This window comes from Schistocerca gregaria, chromosome 7, assembly GCF_023897955.1.
Source record: "Schistocerca gregaria isolate iqSchGreg1 chromosome 7, iqSchGreg1.2, whole genome shotgun sequence".
Classification (NCBI taxonomy): Eukaryota; Metazoa; Arthropoda; class Insecta; order Orthoptera; family Acrididae; genus Schistocerca; species Schistocerca gregaria.
In genome coordinates, this window is record NC_064926.1 from 494,494,075 (window position 1) to 494,517,091 (window position 23,017).

Sequence of the window (23,017 nt, forward strand, 5' to 3'; positions counted from 1 at the left end):
CCTTCATTCATTTTTCCATGTATTTTCCACAGTAAACAATGCCCAGTCCAAGTAATTAATGAGCAAAGTCTTTTATTAAAGCAATGGAATCCAGAAAAAATAAACTTGAATTGGCCTTCCAACTAACAAAAAATACATACAACAAAAAATCCCTTACATGGGGGCCCAAAATTACACATTACGAGACAGTGATTAAGCCAGAAGCTCTGTATGCAGCAGGAAGACTGAACGTGAATTTCAAAGGCCAAATGGAGAAACTTGAGCAAGAGGAAAGAAAAATTTTAAGAAAATTCATAGGAGCAAAAATTTCAAGACAATAAGATTATATACATGAAAAATGAAACATTCTATAAGAAAATTGAAAAACTTTCAGATACTATGCGAAAAAGGAGGATAAATTTTTATGGTCATCTTCTCAGAATGAATTCCAACAGATTAACTAAACAAATCTTTGACGTTTTCCGTAACCGCAAAATGAAACACATTTGGTTTAAAGAAACTGAGAAAGACCTAGTAGAATTAAAGATTTCAGAAAATTCACTTATTGATGGAACAGCTTAATTAATTACTGATGTGTCTTGGAAGAAGAGAGGAAAAAAAGATCAGAAAGAATGAAGAAATACTGGGCCCCAAGAAAAGAACAACACACAAAGAAATGATTGATCCAGCATACCCCAAAGAGGGCGAAACAAGAGAAGAGAAACTTTCAAGTTTACTTAGCTTGTCATGTTGAGATGACTCCAGTTGTTCTTGTCTTAGGGGTCTGATTCTTGAAGCTGAAAATCTAACATCAGGTCCTCACAGTTGGTTTGAACGAAATAAATAAGAAAATTGTTGTTGCAGAATTTTTTATGCAAATATATTTTCCACTCATTTTCTCAAATTTTAGTACATTATACAGTATTTAGATTTTTCACAGTGACAATGCTAAAATTGCATTGTTTGCATCTATTATACAAAAATACATCCGATTGTATCGGAGGCAAGCTTACGACACCCACACTCTGCAGAAATAACAATATTCCAAAGGGTTTATAATTTTTCTTAACAAATGAATTTCTTCCAGTTTTCATTACATTATTAATTTCTATTATTATTTCATAAATGGATACAGAAATAAATAGAGTAAACAGTTCAGGATTGTGTAATTAATAATAGAAATTTTAAGTGTGCAAATAATTTGTAATTCCAAATGTTTTTTAAAAAAAAGAAAAAAAATTGACTCTACATTCAGAACTAGTACTTATCTATTATAACATTGAAACTAAAAATTCAAGCTTTCGCAACCCACGGTTGCTTCATCAGGAAAGAGGGAAGGAGAGGGAAAGACAAAAGGATGTGGGTTTTAAGGGAGAGTGTAAGGAGTCATTCCTGGTGGGTAACTGGAAGAGAGGATATACTGAAGGGCAAGTTCCTATCTCCAGAGTTCTGACAGGTTGGTTTATGTATAAAATTATATAACTGTTTTCAGAAAAGCAACTCGGATAATGTTGACCTGTCCAGAATTTGAAAAATAATACTGGTATCAACAACTACTGTTGTGGAAAAGTACTGCTAGAGGAGTGTGTCCTGTTACAACGTTTATTCACAAATATCTTGAGTGTATTTGGTAGATATACTGCAGTTATCAAGATTTGACTTCAATGACTCATCATCAAAAATAAAAACAAGGAAATGACAAAAACCCAGACTTACTGTTAAATATTAGCACTTGTAAAAATATTAAAAAGTCCAAGCTGTGAGACCCCTACCTCCTTCATCTCACTTACATGATAATACCTGTCCTTTCTAACGATGTCTTTGTGACTAAATAATATTTAATTACTGCCAACAGTTATGAAATAAGAATAATGAAATCATGCCACGAGCTTCTAACATGTTGCATTTTGAAATGCACATAAATTTATTCACATAAATATCTGTTTTTATGTTTCTCAGAATGCTGTGTTGAAAAGCATGCTTAAACTGGCATATGGAAGCAGTGGGACATAATCTTGACTCTGTTGGAATTTGTGAAATTTGCATGTACCAATGCTGGTTGCAATAATCATGCCTGACACTGCATTCAGCATAACACCACATTTTTCTTTGTGTCAGTTATTGATTTTTTTTCTTCTAGCAAATGTTCATATAAAGTGGATTGCCTTATGTGTTCTACATGATTTTCCAGGTTCGTGCACTGTTCTTGCTTGCCAACTACCATCTTAAAGAGTGTGTTCTTGTGCTGTGAACAATCCATCTTTACTGTCATGATCTCATCATTAACTTTATTTTCCACAAGACCAAATGTGTCTTTATTCGATTCATAATCTGCGTCATACTTAAGTTTAATTTGTCAACCTCTGCTCTGACCTTTGAGTATTCATCCCGAACTTTGTTGCATAAGTCATTGTGCTTTGAACAAATTGATGAGTTCCTTTCACAACTTTTTTAATGCTTCTTGAAGTATGTGCACATTTATTTTGACTTGATCCTCCACCCGGTCACTAAAATTGGCAGTTTGCTGTTTAAGATCATCATTTTGCCGCCTGAGATCGTTATGCATTTTCGTAATGTATGCAAACAACTGATTTAGTCTTTCCATTACTGGTCTGTGATTAACTGTTTGTGTAATATCCATAGTTGATCTGGGTACCAGTTCCCCAGGTTCATTATTTTCACTTTTCAAGTTCTTGTTATGTAACAAATTTCCCCATTCGGTTTTAGAATTAACATTTTGACTTGGATTGTTCCATATATTACATTCCCAATACAACCGGTATCGTTGCTCTTAACATTCATTGCCAGTTGTAGCATATGGCCAGTCACTTCTAAACGGCAAACCAACTCCCAGTTATAGGTAACAAATTATCACTTCTTTCCAATGCTGTACTGGAATGCTGTGGACACACCATTTGATGTATTTGTGTTGCATCGGTCACGCCCTAAGATTGCTATTAAATCATAGTCCAACACACGCATCACCAATTGTGAGACCCTACCTTCAACTTTGTCTCACTTGATATCGACACCACCTATTTATCAATGACTTGTTGACTAATTAATAATGTTAATTTACTTGTGGGTGAAGTTCAAAAGTACAACAGACTAAGACGCAATGTTGATTTATTAATGTCTTTGTAGATGACAGTTATGAAATCAGAATAATGAAATCGTGCCAAGAGATTCTAATAACACATTGTGCTAATATTGTACTTTATTTGTGCTTGCTGCTGAATACATATTATGACACTTTTATCTTAACAACTCTGAATGATAACCACAATTGCTATGCTGTGCACCCAAAATGAGCAATGCCTTATCTGATTTCTGTAACTATAGAGGTTTAGCCACACATTGTCACATCTCACAATCACTACATATGGCCTTTTACCAAAAGAGCCACAGTAGTGGTAACCTCACAAAGCTCACTGTGGTCACTTAAAATCAGCTCTCATGCCTGCTACAGACATAAATGGAACAGTTATGTCTGTAGATGCCATGCATGCATTCTTGGCTTACAAGTGTGAGAACTACAATGCAAAAATTGTTTTTGTTTAGAAAAATGTCAAATAATCACTATTTTTCATTTTTTTAAAAATATAATGAACCACAGCTTACAGTATCAAAAGAAATGCTGAGAAATGGGGACCATGTGGGTGATAAATTTAAATGAAAATATTTCATTACAATAATTAGGGACCATATGGTATCATTAAATGTCCACTGAAAATTGAGCTTAGCGTAAGCTAATCGTAACACAAATGATTATTTCCCATCATCCTTATGTGTTTGTTGCTGTTGAGTATCCAGTCAAAGAAATGTCCTTATCTTGGTAAGAACAACATTTATGTTGTAATTGAGAGGCCAATGATGGGTTGTTTTGAAAATAATTTATTTCCCAGTACAGTCACAACAATTTAAATACTAAATTACTGGTTGTGCATGTCACCATCCATCTACAGATCTACAAGTCAAATAAGTTTAAAAAGTGAAGCTATGCAATTATACTAAAGAAGTGTAATTTTTTTTCAATTTGAAATTTATTTGTTGTAACTTATTAGCATACTGCCATACCATTTTATGTAATGTATCTGCTTGTTGTAGATGCATCACAACTGTGTCATAAAATACTCTAATTGCAGATTTTATAATGCAGTTTTATACATTTTACTGACTAAAGTTCTTACGTATGGATACTCATCTCATTTACTCACTCAGTCTGATGGCTTCTTTGGGATATTGCAATCCTACCTTATTATCATTGTCTACTTGCAGTTCTTCCAGTCTTGAGTAGCTTCCTTCAATCCAGTGATACCCATCACTCTGCAATATGAGGCACTTCATCTTGGCATCTACATTTTGGTCATCTAGTGGGTCTTTAGCCTTCCACCTTTCTCTCATGCATCTGATGGGCCATTCTGACTACATGGTTTGCCTATTGCAAATGTTTCAGTTTGATGATGAGCACTTCTGAGGATTGATCACTAGCATGATTAGTCCTTCATTGGCTCTGTGAACCTACTTTGCATAGCTTGGTCAAATGTTGTCACAAAAATTTTTATTTTTGAAGACTGAAAGTTAGTGCCATTCTCTTATGGTTATGCTCAGTGTACCCACTCCATACTGCAGTACTGATCTGAATATTATGTCATAGAGTTTAAGCTTGTTTTTCTTGGTAAAGAGTTTATAGAATAGAAATGTTTAAGGAAGAAGTAAACTTTGTTTGGGTTCTGTAATTTCATATTTGACTTGTCTGCAATTGCAGTCATTTGTGTTTAAACCAAGGTAATGGAAGCTGAGAGTGTTCTGTAGTCATGTTTTTCCTTTATATGATCATGTAGTCAGTCTTTCCTTCATTACTTTTTAAATCCATTTTCGAATCTGTTTCATGTAGTTTAATTTTGTTCATTGTATTAGATTTTTGGGAAAGCCTACAACGGTGTCACTCATGATTTAAATAATGAAAACTGCACCTTTTACTTATTTTTTGCTGCTTAGCACAATGTGTTTCGAGAATCTATTCTCATTTTCAAATGGATTTGTTGACAAATGCATAAACGCTTGAAAATGAGAATAAATTCTTGAAACATGTTGTGCTTAGCAGCAAAAAATAAGTAACTGGTACAATTTTCATTATTTAAATGATTCATTTAGTTTTTTTTAGCAGTGTTTCAATTTTGCCACTTATTTCCTGTTAAAACTGGCATCTGCAAAGGGCGGTATACTTGGCTGGTTCTCCGATTTTTCCATGCGTTTTTCTTACTGCTTTTTCCATCACATGGTTGGAGATAAGTGGGAATAATATATGAACTTGCTTCAATCTACTTTTGCCCACAAAATAGTCTGATACAAACAACAGTATGTCACCTTGTTTACCATATTCTCCATACAGATTTTGAGTTTCATAAAGATTCCATATAATTCCATGATTTCCCATCTCATTTCTCTGTGAACTGAGTTGTAGACCTGAAAGTAAGTGAACAGCTAATGTATGTTCTTGTTGTATTTCCATAATTTTGCATTGATGTTGTTGATCCAAAATATGCTGTCCATTGTAGATTTGGTTTTCCAAAATCCTTTCCTGTAGTTGCCTGTTACATTTTCAGTATAGAGGGTGAGTCTTAGCGATATTATATGTGATAGCACTTTGTATAGTGTTACTAGTTGGGAAATTCTGGAAATGCTTCTGCAATTTGTACAGTTTCATTTATCCCTCTGTTATTTATAGGAACGTTGATTGATTCCTTGCATTCATCTGGTATGTTTTCATCTCACCAAATTTTAATGATAAGATGAAACAGTTATTCACGCTGTTTATGACCATCGTTTTTTCGTAGTTCCACTAGTATTCCGTCACTTCCAACTGCTTCGTGGTTTTTCATTTTTTTTTTCCCAAGTTGTTTGTTGCGTGTGTTCATATATTGGGTCATTTACGAGAATTTCAGTTGTTGGAGGGCATGTTTCTGCCGGTTTATTTTTAGGGTCAGGGCAGTTCAATAAGTCATCAAAATACTCTTTCGTAGCTTACAATACATCATCTGATCCATCGATCCTGCAACTGTTGTTATTGTGAAGGTCTGTAGTTCACAGTTTATATCCCTTCTTGATGTTATTCACAGTGCCGTATACTCACCTGCTGCTGTTTTCTTTCTGGTCATTGTCAATACTCTCTATGGTGTGCTTCAGTTGAAGTGTTTTTTTCTGGTCCTAGAGTCTTACTTGTATCCTTCCTTATCTCTCCCCTGTTCTAATTCTTATTTTTTCCTGTTCTGTAGCCATGCATTCCTGGCTGTCAGGCTAGCGTCTACTGCCAGTTTGCATGTATTGTTGAATTATTTCTTCTTCTTTTATTCTACATTTATTATGTGTTTTTTGGCTGACATTTGAATTCTTTTCTTGAAGTCCATCCTGAGACCATTTATGTCTTTAGTTTCAGTTTTTCACTACCTCTGTTGTTTTGTCAAGCATTGAAAATCAGTTGCTCACTTCCATATGATACTGACAAGTTTCAGGATTGTCCCTCAGTGCTTGAACTTCATACTGCACTGTGTGTCCTTGGTGTTTTCTGTGATTTGTTTTCAATTGGACTTTCATAAATACAACCACCAGGTTGTGGTCAGAGCCTGTGTCCGTTTCCCTGTATGTACAGTTATTACTGATTGCACTTTTGTGCCTTTTGAGATTAATATGCAATGAATTTGGTTAGTTGTCCTTCCATCTTCCAAATATCTGTCTTTAGTTGTATATCTTTTTGCGGGAAGGTTATTCTTTTAACATTCGTGCTTTCTGATTCAGCAAATTAGATCATTCTGAGTAAATTTTCTTTGGTTTCCTCATGGAGGCTTTCACCGTCTATTGTTGGTCGCAGATGTTCACTTTTCCTACCTTTACGTTAAAGTCTTCCGGTACAATTTTGATTTCGTGTTGCAGTAGTCTGTGATAAACATTCTCTAAGAGATAATAAAAACTGTCTTTTTACGGTGCCCTCTTTGTCATTTGTAGTTGCATGAACATTGACAGTTGAGACATTAAACCATTGACTTTTCACTCATAAGTAGCAAATTCTTTCATTAACTGTCTCAAGCTTGATCACTGTTACAACTAACTTTGAAATTGGTAATGCTGTTCCCATTTCATGCTTTTCAGTTTGTACACCACAGTTAAAACGGAGTGTATTGTCTGAGTGTATTGTGTGTTCTCCAGGAAATCTTTTTTTCCTGTTGCAGCAGTTTTTAAATTCTACTTCTCTAATTGGTCTTTTACCCTTTGCATATGCCCAGGTTTCCACAGATTCCTTGCCTTCTGTGTGTTGTTTTGTAAGTCTATTTATCATTTCCCTTGCCATCATAGAGTATCACTTCTTATCTCATTCTGAGGCATAAATGAGAAATTCATAACAATTTATTTTTGCGTGAGACAGTTTTTGGTGTGGGGTACCAGGGATTCTTCGGACAGCATTACCATACCTCAGCCAAGAAAAAGATGTGAAAGGAATAACTAAGAATAACAGGAGACGCTAATTTATTTAGTTCACCCATCAGCTCTTGTGGATCAGAAAACGGCAGGGAGCCACAGGTCATTGCAGTACATACTTTGTCTACTACTCAGCCAGTACCTGTTTAGTAAGGTTGATCCTACCAGTAGCTACACTGTCACTGACATAGCCCCCAACCTCATCACCTATGCACAAGAGTGCTTTATTAAGGCAGTATCCCCTAGAGAGCAACTTATCATATGTTCTTCCTCTGCCATAGCCTTCTTCAGAAAGGAAGGAACACACACACACACACACACACACACACACACACACACACACACACACACACACACAGAGAGAGAGAGAGAGAGAGAGAGAGAGAGACAAGAAAGCACAACTCACACACACATCATGCCTATCTACAACCAGCTTTTTGGCCAGAACGGCTGGAGATGTAGGTGTCATGTGTGAGTTAGGTGAATGTGTGTGTGTGTGTGTGTGTTTTCGTTTCTGAAGAGTGCTTTGGCAGGAAGCTCAAATGTGTAACCGTCTCTATGTAATGCCTGTCTGCAACTCAACATATCATCTTTAAGGTGAGTAGCAATCTATCCTTTTCATAATATTATATATATTCAGATCTGGACTTTCCATTGTTTGCATATGAATAGTTTGTTATTAGAACATCAAGGGATTAGCTTTTATATACAAGACCCTCCTCATTTCTATTCATTGACAGTGCCGTTGGACTGAAACATGGCATCTGTTTTAAGGTACAATATCACTTTATTTTACTATATTTTAATTTTGACATAATCTGCATAACTTAGCTTTTAACTTTTCAATGTATTTGTCTTGCAGATCTGAAGGTGGGTAGTGACAGCCAAAACCAATAACTTCATACTGAAATAACTGTTGCCCAGTCAGTTTACTGATTTAAGGTGTGAAAGGTGGTGTCATTTCAAATTGGGTCAACTTTAGGAGGACATTGTAGTGTTCAAAACAAACTGTGTTGATAAGAGCCTTTACTTTTGCCAAGAAACTTTCATTCCTCTGATGATTATACATTTTGCCATAATATCACACCATGTTCAATCATATCCCAGAGGTGTTCACTCAGGTCCAGATCTGGTGAGTTGGAGGCCCAGCACATCGATTTGAACTCGCTGTTACATTGCTGGAACCCCTCCATCACAGTTGTGGCCTTGTGACACGGTGCATCATCTTGCTGAAAAATGCTGCCGACAGAGGAAAACATGATCGTCATGAATTGGTGTATGTGGTCTGCAGACAGTGTATGATACTCCTTAGCCATCTTGGTGCCTTGCACGAGCTCCACTGGACCCTTAGATACCCGTGGGAATACTCCCCAGAACTTAATGAAGCCATTGCCACCTTGTCTCCATCCCATAATACAGGTGTCAAGGGGATGGATTTGCGCCCTCCCATTGACATGATGAAGAAGGTATCAGGATTCATCGGGCCATGCAATGCTCTGCCAGTGTGCCAACATCCAGTGCCAATGATCACATGCCCATTTCAGTTGTAGTTGCCGATTTCAAGGTGTTAACATTGGTACATCCAGGGGTCATCGGCTATGAAGGCCCATCGTTAGGAGCGTTCAGTGCACTATGTGTTGAGACACTCTTTTAATCTGCCCGGCATTAAAGTCTGATGTTAGTTCCGCCACAGTTCACCACTGATCGTGTATTACCAGTCCACCCAGCCTACGACGTCCTACATCTGTAATGAGAGGTGCTGCCAAGAGGGGGTCCACAACTCTTCTGTAGATATGTATGTGGCAAGCACGGGACCTCGAGCTAGTGCAGCTCTTTTTCCTTTCCCGGCTGCATACCTTCCCTTCCCATATCCCTCCTTGTCCTCCGTCCTTCCTCCCCTACCTGCCCCTTCCCTTCCTTTTCTCCCTCTCTTTGAGAGTATGTTTAGTGCCTATGTTCAGAGATGGAACAGTATAACTGTGAGATGTGGTTTCTCTTCTTTCTCTCTATACTGGAAAGTCTCTGTCCTCACTTTTTTTTCCTTCTGTTCCTTGATTCTTCTCTTAACCTTCTTCTTCACTGCGGTGTTTGAGACCTCTTCCCTTCTTTCCTTTTCTTTGTTCCTCCCCTTCTCTTTCTTTCCTGCCTGTGCATGTCTGAAGGCTGACCTATGCGTTTCCATGTGTAGCCAGTGACGGGATAACGAGTCATTCCCCACCCAGGGTAGACAAGTAGGACAAATATGTACCCCCTGGTAAAGGCCAGGCCCCGGGAGGGGTGATTACCCGAGCTGGTACCTTTCGAACTCGCTGATTGGTCCCTCTGTCCGTTTCTCGAGAGGCGTGGACAATCACCTAAGGCAGGAGTGCCCTGAGAGAGGTCCCCCTGCTAGGAAGGAGCATGCCATCGGAGATGCCAGTTATCATGGGGGATACTTTCGCAATGGTTTCCTCTACTTTTACAACTTCTGCCCCCAAGAGAAAGCTGTGGACAATTCAGCCATGGACAGTTCTTCTATCAGTGCCGAAGTTCCTAGTTGTTTCTCGGTCTGACGAAGGTTAAGACTTCTCCACAGTCAGCCCTTTCATTATTAAGAAAGGTGTTGAGGCAATTGCAGGCCCTGCCAAGTCTTGTTCTTGGTTACGACATGGCACCTTGTTGTTAGAAACAGACAATGCCCTTCAGGCACAAACATTGCTTTGAACTACACTGCTGCACACATTCCCTGTCCGGGTAGATGCGCACCATACGTTAAATTCATTGTGCGGGGTGGTTTATACAAGATCACTTAACAGATTATCCAACGAGGACATTGAAAATTACTTGTCTGATCAGGGCATAATGGCCGTACATGGCATTGTGAAAGGATTGAAAAAGAATTGGTATCGACCTGTACTCTCTTCTTGATGTTTGACAGAGTCAACTTCCATCCAACATTAAAGTGGGATATGAGATCATTTCAGTTTCTACTTACTTCCACAAACCTGCCCATTGCTATCAGTGTCAGTGGTTTAATCGTACTAGCCAGTCATGTTCCAATACGGCCAAATGCGTTACATGTGGCAGGGATGCCCATGAGGGTGATTGTCCACCTCCATCCTCTTGTTGCATCAACTGTATGGGCGACCATGCTGCCTCTTCTAGAGATTGCCCTATCTTGAAAGATGAACAAATTATTCAGGAAATCCAAGTGAAGGAAAAGGTGTCTACCTTTGCTGCTCTGAAGTTCTTCGCCAGTAGAAAGCCCACTGTGCTCCCAGCACTGTCCTTGCCTCTTCATGACCTACTAAGGAGGTAGCCATGCAGACTTGTGATCTCACCTTTAGTGCCACAGTCATCAGATTGGCCATCCCAAAGATCACTTGTTCAACCTCCCCACTATCACCCGATCACTCTAAGGCTCAACCTTCATTGGCTCCTGCTAAATCATGGCCCCCAAAATCGGACGCCCGGACTTCCAAAAAAGAGTCTACTTGCAAGGATGTTTTTACATACGCAGGCCTCACAGCCATTGACTCCTCCCTCTTCTCAACGTCCTGCTTCAAGGAAGGCTCAAAAGAAACAGTTCCTCTGCTTCTCTGCCAGGGCGTGTCTCTTCTACAGCGCCACCAAGCGGTAGCCGCCCTCAGCCGTCATCCGTGTCACCGAGACACACTGCTGGCGGCCAATCAACCAGCCAATCACTGGTGGCAGGAGCTGCCTTGGATCATGATCTTCTACCTTGGGCTGACTGCCTTTCCATGCCGTTGGCCGCCAGCTCGCAGCGGTCGTTGAGTTGGCGGCAACCAAGGTGAGATTTTTCCTTTTTCTGTTCACCCTATGTCAATTATCCATTGGAATATCCACAGGCTTCACCCCAATTGGGATGGTTTCTTGATCCTCTTACGATCCTACTCCCCGCTCATCTTCTGTCCTCGTGAAACAAAGCTATGTCCCCACGATCGCTTTGTTTTCCCTCATTTCCAATCAGTCCGGTTTGATTTCCCACCTGTTGATGGTACTCCGGCACACGGGGGAGTTATGATTCTTCTCCATGATACTATCCATTATCACCCAATCCCTTAAACAGTTCCTTCCAAGCTGTCACTGCACGTCTTTTCCTTTCTGGTTACACCTTCTCTCTTTGTACCATATACATTCCATCGTCCACACCAATGGCAAGAGCTGATCTCCTTCATGTCCTTGGTCAGCTCCCACCCCCCTGTTTGCTGGTTGGGGACTTCAGTGCTCACCACCTGCTTTGGGGTGTCTCTGTGTCCTTGTCCGAGAAGCTCCCTATTGAGTGACCTCTTCCACCAAGTCGACCTTATTTGCCTTAACACTGGGGAACCTACATTTTTGTCTGCCTCCATCAACCTTGTCTCATTTGGACCTTCCAGTTGGTATTGTTCAGTTAGCTCAGCACTTTGAATGGTTTGCTCTTGCTAATCCACACTCGAGTGACCATTTTCCATGTGTCCTTCGATTACTGCCACAAATGCCATCTGTGCACCCAAGATGCTGGAAGTTTTCCCAAGCTGATTGGACACTTTTCTCCTCTCTAGCAACATTTCTTGACCGTCCATTTCCTTGCATCAACGTGTTACAGAAGTTTTTCTTACGGAACATTCAATGCCCACGTACCTCCCCTTTGCTCCAGCATCCCCCTGGTTCCTTGGTGGAACGAGGGCTGCCATAATGCAATATGCGAGTGGAGACGTGCTCTTCGCATTATCCACTGTAAGCAGTTACGTGCGTGGTGCTGCTGCATCATCTGTGATAGCAAGAAGACAAGTTGGGACTTTTTTACTGGCTCCTTCAACATCTTCACTCCCTCCTCTGTAGTTTGGAGTGAAATTAGACAGTTATCTGATGTGTCTTAGTTTCTCCCCAATCTCTGGGCTAACTGTCATTCAAGATACCTTAGTGGATCCGGTAGCAATTTCTAACTCATTGGGTCAACATTTTGCTGAGATTTTGAGCTCTTCCAATTAACCACCAGCCTTTCTCCCAAAGAAACGAGCAGCAGAAGTACGATCTCTTGCTTTCTCTCCTCAAAATCGCAAATACTATGATACTGTTTTTTCTATGTGGGAAGTCCAGCATGCACTCTTTCTGTCTCACTCTTCCACCCAGGACCGAATGGCATCCATGTCCAAATGTTGCTGCATTTATCATACTATACCTCCTTCGCCTTTCTAATCGAATTTGGACCAACATTACCTTTCCCAGAAGATGGCGGGAAGCTATCATCATTCCTGTTCTAAAACTTGGAAGGGAAAACATCTCCCCTCTAGCTATCGCCCCATCTCTCTCACAAATAGTGTATGTAAGGTTTTGGAGCAGGTGGTAAATTGCCGCTTAGGCTGGTGGTTGGAGTCCCGAAACCTTTTAACACATGCCCAGTGCGGTTTCCGAAAGCATCATTCCGTTGTTAATCATCTTGTTGCTTTCTCCACTTATATCATGAACAATTTTCTCAGGAAACTCCAAACTCTAGCTATATTTTTTTATCTGGAGAGGGCATATGATACCTATTGGAGGACAGGAATCCTCTGCACGCTGTTCTCCTGGGACTTTCGAGGTCGACTACCCCTTCTCATTTGTGAATTTATGACAGAGTACACATTTCAGGTGTGGGTGAATACTATTCTCTCCTGCACCTTCTCCCAAGACAATGGGGGGGGGGGGGGGGGGGGCAGGTCTCCGTGCTAAGTGTTGTACTGTTTGCCATTGTCATAAATCTGATTATGGACTGTTTCCTTCCTGATATCTTGGGCTCCCTCTTTGTTGACAATTTTACAATCTACTACAGCTCTCAAGGGACCAGCCTTCTTGAACGACATCTTCAAGGATGTCTCAATCGCCTCCACTTATGGAGCATCGAAACCGGCTTCCGATTTTCTCCCAGTAAGGCTATCTGTGTAAATTTTTGGCTTCGTACAGAGTTTTATCCATCTTCCCTACATCTAGACCCTTTCGACCTTCTGTTTGCAGACATTGCCATATTCTTGGGACTTAACGTTTGACAGGAAACTGTGCTGGTCTTCCCACATTTCATATCTTTTGGCTCGCTGTCTGCGATCCGTCAACACCCTCTGTATTCTGAGTGGTACCTCCTTGGGAGCAGATCAAGTGGTCCTCCTCCCCCCTATATTGCACCTTAGTGCACTAGAAATTGTACTGTGGAAGCAAAGTTTACTCGAAACTTCCTGGAAGATTAAAACTGTGTGCCCGACCGAGACTCGAACTCGGGACCTTTGCCTTTCGCGGGCAAGTGCTCTACCATCTGAGCTACTGAAGCACGACTCACGCCCGGTACTCACAGCTTTACTTCTGCCAGTATCTTGTCTTCTCTTTCATATCAGCGCACACTCTGCTGCAGAGTGAAAATCTCATTCTGGAAAGTTTACTCCTTTGCATGGCCATTTACTCTTCGGCGTCTGGACTCTGTCCACCACTGTGGATTGCATTTAGTGTCTGGAGCTCTTTACACCAGCCCCATGGAGAGCCTTTACACTGAGACCGCTGAACCTCCATTGTCCAATCGGCAAGCTGTCGTTAGTTGTTATGGTAGTCATCTGTCTTCCGTGCTTGCTCACCAACCGATGCCCTTTTTTTTTGACACCTCCTTGGATTTAGGGTATGCAGGCTGTCCTTCCTCTCTACTACCACCAGGAGTCCGTTTCTGTCAACTGCTATATTCCCTTTCCTTCCAATTTCCAAAAACTTTCTTGACAAATGGGGGGTGTGGCACCACCTTGGCTTCGTCCCTGGACCTTGCTTCTCCATTACCTTTGCCAGCTTCCCTAGGATAGTACCTCCCCTATAGTTTATCATTGGGAATTTGCAGTTCTGTGTGCAAAAATGGAGGATGCCACATTTATTTACATTGATGGCTCAAAGACCACATTTGGTGTTGGCAATGTGCCTATGTTGTTGGCGACACCCCTATCGGATTTCAGCTTGCTGACCAGTGTTCGGTTTTTACTGCGGAACTTTACGGTGTTCTTTACACTGTCCAATACACGCGTTGCCATAAACGGATGCAGTATATTATATGCTCGGATTCGCTCAGCCCTCTTCCTCAACCTCTAAGCTTATTATCCTATCCGTCCTCTGGTTCACCGGATTCAGGACTGCCTCCACATGCTCCACTTCGGAGGCATCTCTGTGGCATTCCTCTGGCTCCCAGGCCATGTTGGTGCCCGTGGAAATGAAGCAGCCAATATAGCAGCAAAGGCTGTGCTCTCTCCCCCTCGGTCCGCTGTTCGTATGGTTCCCTTTGCTTATCTACAGAGCGTTTTATGTCATCGTGTTGCTCTTCTATGGCGCACATATTGGTCTGCACTTCCTGATAATAAATTATGGGACATAAAATATCTTCCCTGTGCTAGGACCTGTTCCTCTCGGCCTTGTCATCAGGAGAAAGTAATTTTAACTAGACTCTGGATAGGGCCCTGTGTTTTTAGCCATAGACACCGTTTAAGTGGCAATCCTCTCCCGCTTTGTCCCCACTGCTCTCAACCGTGAACGATGAGACACCCTTTACTTCAGTGCCCTTATTTTAATCGGCTATGTGCTTGTTTCCAGCTGTCGCCTGATATATCTTCCCTTTTAGCAGATGACACGTGCTCATGTGATTGCATCCTTGAGTTTATCAGTGTCAGTGAGATGACATAGGTCATTTGAAGCTCATTTTCAGGGAAAACAACCCACCTTCAATAGCACTTTTCTAAGATTTCCTTCCATTTTTAGTTTCTCTCCTCCGTGGGTTTCGCTCCCATTGTTGCTCAATTGAAATTCGGTTTTTTAGCTTTCACTAAGCCACAGAATGGGCGCTTATGACTGTAGCAGTTTTGTGCCCTAAAACCATAAAAAAAAAGGAGTGGTGCTGCTCAATTCCACAGTGTCTAGACATGGGTTTGCCTTGCTTTCACCACTTGTTGAAGACACTCACCACAGCACTCCTGGAACCTGACAAGTCATGCAATTTCTGAAACGCTGGTGCTGAGCTCTGGGCCATTACAGACTGGCTTCGGTCAGACTCACGTAGATAATGCGGTTTCCCCAGTCTATACACAGACAGCATGCTCATTGATACTAGATGCACATTATGTGCGTCTGACTGACAGTTGTTCCTTGCCAGATGACACTGCTATCACCTGGATGTGTGTATATCGATAGCAGGTCAGTGGTCATTAGGTTCTGGCTGATCAATGTATACTCTCCTTCACTATTTACAAAGTTGGCCAATACTGGGGCAACTTCTCGGTCCTGTAACTGTAGAAATCATGTGGTTTTGAGGCAAAGAACTTTTTGAGATGTGTTCAGAGCACATTTTCATCCAGAAGGGAAATTCCTTGAAGGTTGTTTGATAGAAAGCGGAAAAGATGAATAAGGTGTATGTGGAATGACTTCCCAACCCAACTCCTGTATAGTGGTTTTTGTCAGTCTAGCAGAATGCAGTTGGGCATTACTTCAGATTGTCTTCCTGGTCGTCATTCTTGGATTGCATCTGCTAGACATCTCAGTTGTTGACAATAAATGTCAGCAGTGATAGTTACACTGTGGGGAACCAGTTTGTAGTCCACCACATCATCACTGTTCCATCAGGTGCATAACATTACCTTCCGTTGATGCACAAGGCATTTGTGTGAGGATTTGCTGATTTGCTTAGGCTCAACCATTCCTTTCTTTACCTTATGTAGGCATAAAGACACCATTTCTCATCATCAGTGATAATACAGAATAGGAATGGTTTGTGTTGTTCACAAGCCAGTTGATGATGAGCAAGGAGAGATGCACATATGACTGTCTGTTGATTTTTTGATTTTTGTGATTTTGGTTTAGAGCATGCGGTACTCTTTCACCTGATTTTCTCTCTTTCTCTCTTTCTTTCTTTCTTTCTTTCTTTTTTTCTTTTTTTTAAGAAACCTTTCCCATTGTGTGCAAATATTGCATGATGGTGGAATGATCACAGTTCATCACATTTACCAGTTCTCAAGTACACTGCCATGGATCATCATGGATTAATATAGTTAAACAATCTCTATTAAACCCCGAAGGTCTTCCTGAATGTGGAGAGTCAATAATGTCAAAATGATAGTCATAAAAAAAAAAAAAATTCTTGATGTCCTTTGTCCAATGCCATTATCTCCACCAATAGTGTAAATGTTTCTGGCTGTCCTCCACTGCTGTCACCTCTCTGTTGAACTCAAACAGAAGAATATTTTGGAAATGTTCCGATTTCTCCTTGTGACACTTCGTTCTCTTGCGTCCCTAGCTCCACTAATTATTCACAAATGACAATATGCAATCACAAATAGCAACAATGAACTACAAATAAAAACTGACAGTCAGTAAACCCATAACAACTGGAATACCAATGTGCAAAACAAAAATGCTACAAACATGTGCACCAACTTCCATAAGCTACCAAATAACATAAGGCACTCTTTGAAGATGTTGATATGTTCTTCTAACTCATACAATCCCAGAACATCCCATATAACAACTATGTGCCATTTTGATTTGTTAATTATATCAAGTATTAAAAATTAGTAGACAGTTCAGAGTCTACGCACCATCAGACTTCAGAGCTGATTGACTGTCTTCTCTCTTTCATGATGATGTGCATTGTCATGGTGTGTGCTGTTCCATGAAGTGCAGTGTATCTTCAAGGCAAGTGCACAGCTGCGTGGAGTAATTGTCAAACCAGCTGGTGCCACAAAACACGACTCAACTGCCAGTGCCACCCCTTCTTGCAGAAATGCTGCGTCCATTGCACTCAGTAATGTGCACAAAGAATACAAATTTACCTCAAAATATATGTATCCAAACTCACTGAATCTGCTAATAAAATTTAAAGGTATGTTTGTCAATCGTCATTTGTCGGTAATGGAACCATTATGCAACACATCATTTGCTGAAGTGGTGTGGTATGTTACACCTCAACTCAGGTAAATTCATACATTCGGATATCTCTGGCCTAATGTTAGTTGAAATCAAGAAGTGGTTCAAAGTTTTCTGTCACGTTTAAAGATGATACAGCCAGGTACTGGACTCTTCTTCTTCTTCTTCTTCTTCTTCTTCTTCTTTTTCTTTTACACAAATATGATACGGTTGAATTATTTGATAAATTCAGTGCTCTCATGTTGAAAAGTTTCATCAAAGAAACAAAAATTTGCATGTGACAGTGATACCAGCATATCAGTTGTGACATGAAACAGCTTCTCTGAAACTTTGGAATCCGGCAGGAAACGTCGACTCCATTCACACCAAAGCAAAATGGCCAATATTGGAACAGTTGGAAAATATTGTTGAAAGCATGTTCGTGGTGTTGAAAGCCAAGACACTCTAAGTTTTATTGGCAGGAACAGTTAATACTGTTGTTTACATACTGAATAGAACGTCAACAAAATGCAATTCCAAGCGAACTCCATATGAGTTCCCGTGTAATAAATCTTCGCATCTTTGGATCTGATGTTTTTTATCGCACCTTTGGATCTGATGCTTTTTATCAAGTGCCAGAACAATTTTGAACCAAGCTCAATGCCAATACTCCATTTTTTTTTCTTTTTTTTAACCCAAGGAGCATGAGCCAGTTATCGACTGTTTGTCCCCACAAATCAGAAAATTTTTGTATCCTGATTTTCCACATTCAATGAAGTCTGTAGTAGTACAGCTTCAACAGCACAAGAATTTGTGAATCATAGCAAGGAAATCTATGAAAGGTTATTAAAAGTACAGAAAGAGAGATAACCTCTACAAAATGATGTAAGAGTAGTAAAACAGGTAACAGAAGAGAAACATAGCCAAGTCCAATCAACATGCCTATAACTTACAGGCATGTTTAAGATTGCTCAGACATTTGTAAGCGAGCAAGTACGCACCTGATTTCATCCAATATTTTGCTCCAGATAGATCGAGGAACAAGTTTTCTATCCCAACTTGAAACATACAAGAAAGACAATTGCAGAGGAATTGGAAGCTCAGAAAGACAACAAAACTTGGAAAAAAAATGATAGAACCAGCAGCCAGTAAGTTACTGACTCAAAGTGCGTCTTAAAGATCTTTTCTGACTTGAACAACAAGATCACTAAGTTCAAAGGTCTGCTTTGTGCAAGAGGCTTCAAATAAGAGGAAAGTATCAACTACAATAAGATCTTCTCACCAGTCATATTGTATGAGTCTTTTCAAGTTTTTGTAGTTGTTGTCATATACAAAGATGTAGAGATGACAAAGTTCAACATTCACCCTAAGTTTCTACACTGCAACCTTGAAGAAGAAATCTATGTAGAAACACCCAAGGGGCTGGCAATTGACACAAAGAATCCTGTAGTCTGCAAGCTTGAGAAGTCACAGTACAGGCTCAAGCAGGCTCTCCAATACTGGAACAACAAGTTTCTGGATTTTCTTCTGCAGTTTAGTTTTAAAACAAAGGACACTGACCAGTGTTTATTATGCAGGACAATCACTGATGAAGTTGTTACATTATTGGTACTTGTAAATGATAGCCTTATTGCATCAAACTGGAGGAAAATTACTCATAAAATTATGTCCCTAGAAGAATCTTCTCGTGTTCATCATCATCAGTTTTCTGCTATATTAGCAGGTCCTCTGCCTCTTCATTTTCTGCAATCAATTGCTTTGTTCTTTAGGCTACTGTATGTTGTACCGTCCATGTCATCCAGTATCTGAAATCTCTTCCTTCATCACTTCCTTTTCCCTTCTACATATCCTTCTAAAACTGTTTTTATCAGTCCATCATTCTTTCTTAATATTGCCCAAACCAGTTTATTTTTCTTCTTTTTATTGCATCTAGTAATTGTCTTTTCTCTCCCACTCTTCTCAGTACCTCTTCATTTTTTACACTGTCCATCCAGTTTATTCTTTCCATCCTCCGCCATGTCCACATCTCAAAAGACTCTAGCCTTTCACTGTCTTTCTTTCTCTAAGTCCATGTTTCAGTGCCATACAGAACAACACTCCATACAAGACATTTTTTTAGTCTCTTCCTGAGTTCTCTATCCAGACCTCTGCAGAAAATTCTTCTGTTCTTATAAAATGCCTCTTTTGCCATTGCTATCCTTGTTTTAATTTCTGTGGTGCACTTCCAGTCGGTGTCTATCCTGCTTCCAAGATACTTAAAATTTTGCACCTGTTCTAATATTTCTTTGTTCATCATAATTTTTATTTCTTTACTTCCTCCTAGTGCCAATACTTTTGTTTTCTTTGTGCTAATTTTTGTTCTATAACTTTTTCTGTTAGCTTCAGTGGTGTCCATTAAATCCAGTAATTCTTTTTCCCTTGTGGCTAGAAGGACAATGTCAGCAAACCTCAAACACCCTACTCTTCTTCCTCCAATTTCTACTGCTTTGTCATCTAACGAGCATTGGTCAATCATATTTTCCAAGTAGAGGTTGAAAAACGGTAGGTGATAGACAGCATCCTTGTCTTACTTCTTTTCATAGTCCGATCCAGTTTGTACTTTCTCCTCTCGCTTTAACTGAGGCTGTTTGATTAAGATATAATGAATTTACAAGTCTTTTGGTTTTCCAGTCCACTCTCTTTTTCCTCATTATACTCGCCAGCTTGACCCAAACCACATTGTCAAATGCCTATTCTAGATCAATGAAGCACATATATAGATCTCTTCCTTTTTCAATAAACCTTTCTCCCAAGATTCATAGGAGCCCTATTGCATCTCTCGTGCCCGTATTCCATCTAAAGCCAAACTGCTCCTTGCTAGGATTCTCCTCCATTACTTTTTCAAGCCTCTTATTTATTATTCTTAACATCACTTTGGCCGTATGTGAAATGAGACGGATTGTCCTGTGCTGACTGCATTTCTTGGTTCCTTGTTTTTTCAATAATGGAATCATTACTGTCATCAGAAAGTCCTCAGGCCATTCACCACTGTCATATATTTTATTACATAACCTCTATCTCTCTCTTATTCCATCTTACTTCAAGCATTTTAATATTTCTCCTGGTATCATATCTGTACCTACCGCTTTGCCAATTTTCATTGCAGCTATGGCAGACTTTACTTCTTCCATTATGATTGGTGGTCCTTCATCATCACCACTTACACTGTTGAGTGATTCAAGTTCCAGAGTTTCTAGTTTGGGATCTGTGTCATATAGCTCTTTTAGATATTCTTCCCATTTCTGGAGGACATCGTCACGATCTTCGTCTTTACTCAAAATTTCCATAGTAGCACTTCGTGCTCTCTTTTCATCCCATGTAATAGTCTTTACTTTGTTGTATTGTAAGTCGTATCTTCTCTTCCTGTCCAGTTCTTCAATTGCATCGCATTCCTCTTTTAGTCACTTTTCCTAGCCTGCTCTGTTTCTCTTCGCAGTTCATTATTTAATCTTCAGTACATCTTTCCTGCACCTTCAGTGTTCTTGTTTTTATTTTTTTTTTAATTTTCTTCTCTCCTCCATCTTGGAAATCATTTCTTGCATGACCCATAGTTTGTTGGTTTTTTTTGCATTTTTTTTTTTGTTTTTTCTTCCCCCCTGCACATCTTATATTTTGCTGTCCTGCTTTAATGATTCTTTCTTTCAGCATATTCCAGTACTCATTGACATTATAAAGTGGTTCTCTATCTCGTAATGTGTTTAGAAACTCACTTGGCAGCATTTCTGTAATTTGTTCTTTGTTGGATCTTATCTTCTCTAGAACCCACTTCTTCACCATGGTCGCCTTCTTCAGTTTTTTCATTCTTATTTTTGTATCTGTAAGTTGTGGTTGCTATTAATATCTGCACATGGTAATGTGAGCACCTTCTTGATTCCATTCCTGTACCTTTCTTCTATCACCGAGCGAGGTAGCGCAGTGGTTAGAACACTGGACTCTCATTCGGGAGGACGATGGTTCAATCCCGTCTCCAGCCATCCTAATTTAGGTTTTCCGTGATTTCCCTAAATCGTTTCAGGTAAATGCCGGGATGGTTCCTTTGAAAGGGCACGGCCGATATCCTTCCCTAACCCAAGCTTGCGCTCCATCTCTAATGACCTCATTGTCGACGGGACGTTAAACACTAACCACCACCAGCACTTTCTTCTACCAGTATAAAATCTATTTGATTTCTGTATTTATCCCCTGGTGATTTCCAAGTGTAGATCCTCCTACTGTAGTTCTTGAACCATGAGTTTGCCACTATCAGCTGCCTTTCCCTGCAGAAGTCCATTAGCCATTCACCTCTATTATTTCTCTTTCCAAGACCGTGACTGCCTACTATGTTTCATTCATGCCCTTTTCCCACAATGCTGTTCCAATCTCCCTTTACTATTTTGCAGCATTTTTTTATTTTTGTCCATTATTCTCTCTATTACATTGTATGTTTCCTCTACAGATAGGTCATCATTTTCTGAAGTTGCCTTATACACCTGGACAATCAGTAAATCTTTTTGTGCTCCTTTCAGCATTACACCAGTAACCAGTCATTTGAATAAACACTTTCGAGATGAGCGACGTAGCTCCTACGTCGGTCCGACAGTACCCAAAAAAGATGATTGACGTAGCTCCTACGTCGGCCAATTATCAGCGATGTTAACAACTCCCAGCACATGACTTTCATATTGTGTGGGTTTAAAAGTACTCTCTGGTTATCCTAGTACCAAGAAAAAATTATAGATGGCAGCATATGTCACTGTTGGAGGTGGTACAGGAGTATATTTTGAGTCATTTGCTTTGTTGCACTCACGCTCGACTTACAACAGGCGTGCGGCAGCTTGAAACTTGAGAATTAGATTGTTGTCGGCTGATAGCTTTGAGCTTTATTTTCGTCATGGCCTTGCGAGATGAAGAAATAGAGTTTTTATTGAACAATAGTGGTTCAGAATTAGATGAAGAAATTGCAGATTTTGACATTAGTGATAGTAAGCCATTTTTTGTCTGAGTTTTCCGTAATTCTGTGGTTCGATTCCTGGTCAGAAAAAAGATAATTTTTACGAATTTTATTATAGATGAAAACGATCCCTCGGACGGTGAACTGTCAGGAAGACATGAAGATGATGCTGTTGACGTCGTTGTCACAACAAACACAACTGGTCATTGCAATTTGCCATATTCTTCTGGCCAGTGGACAGATGATGATGCAATCACTCCCCAGCTTCTTGTTTTTTCTGAATTCTGTGGAATTCAAGATGAGATTGACCAAGATTCTTCAGTGTTTGATTGTTTCACGTACTTTTTCGATGAAGAACTGGTGAGACTGATCAAAGGAGAGACAAACCGCTACGCTAGAATGACAATAGAGACACTAAGTGCTACAGGAAAACTGAGGCCTCAGTCTGTGTGGCGTAAGTGGACAACAGTGAAACTCAGTGAACTGTATAAAATTTTTGGTATTATTTTGCATATGTGCCTAGTCAAGAAACCAAAACTGTCTGGCAACAAATCCCGTGTTGCAGTCCTCATTTGTGGCAAAGTGTCTGCCAAGAGATAGATTTTTGTCAATTCTACGAATGTTACATTTCGTAGATAACGCAACATATATTCCTAAAAACCAGGTAGGTCATGATGCTATTCATAAGGTAAGACCTATATTTGACAGATGAGTGACCCA

At 40.0% G+C, this 23,017-nt stretch overlaps 1 protein-coding gene across 2 annotated transcripts in view; it reads left to right on the forward strand.

Moving 5' to 3' along the window:
• The window catches only part of LOC126281433 (elongator complex protein 1), a 114,105-nt gene that overhangs the window by 66,104 nt on the left and 24,984 nt on the right, over positions 1 to 23,017 (forward strand). The window lies entirely within an intron of this gene.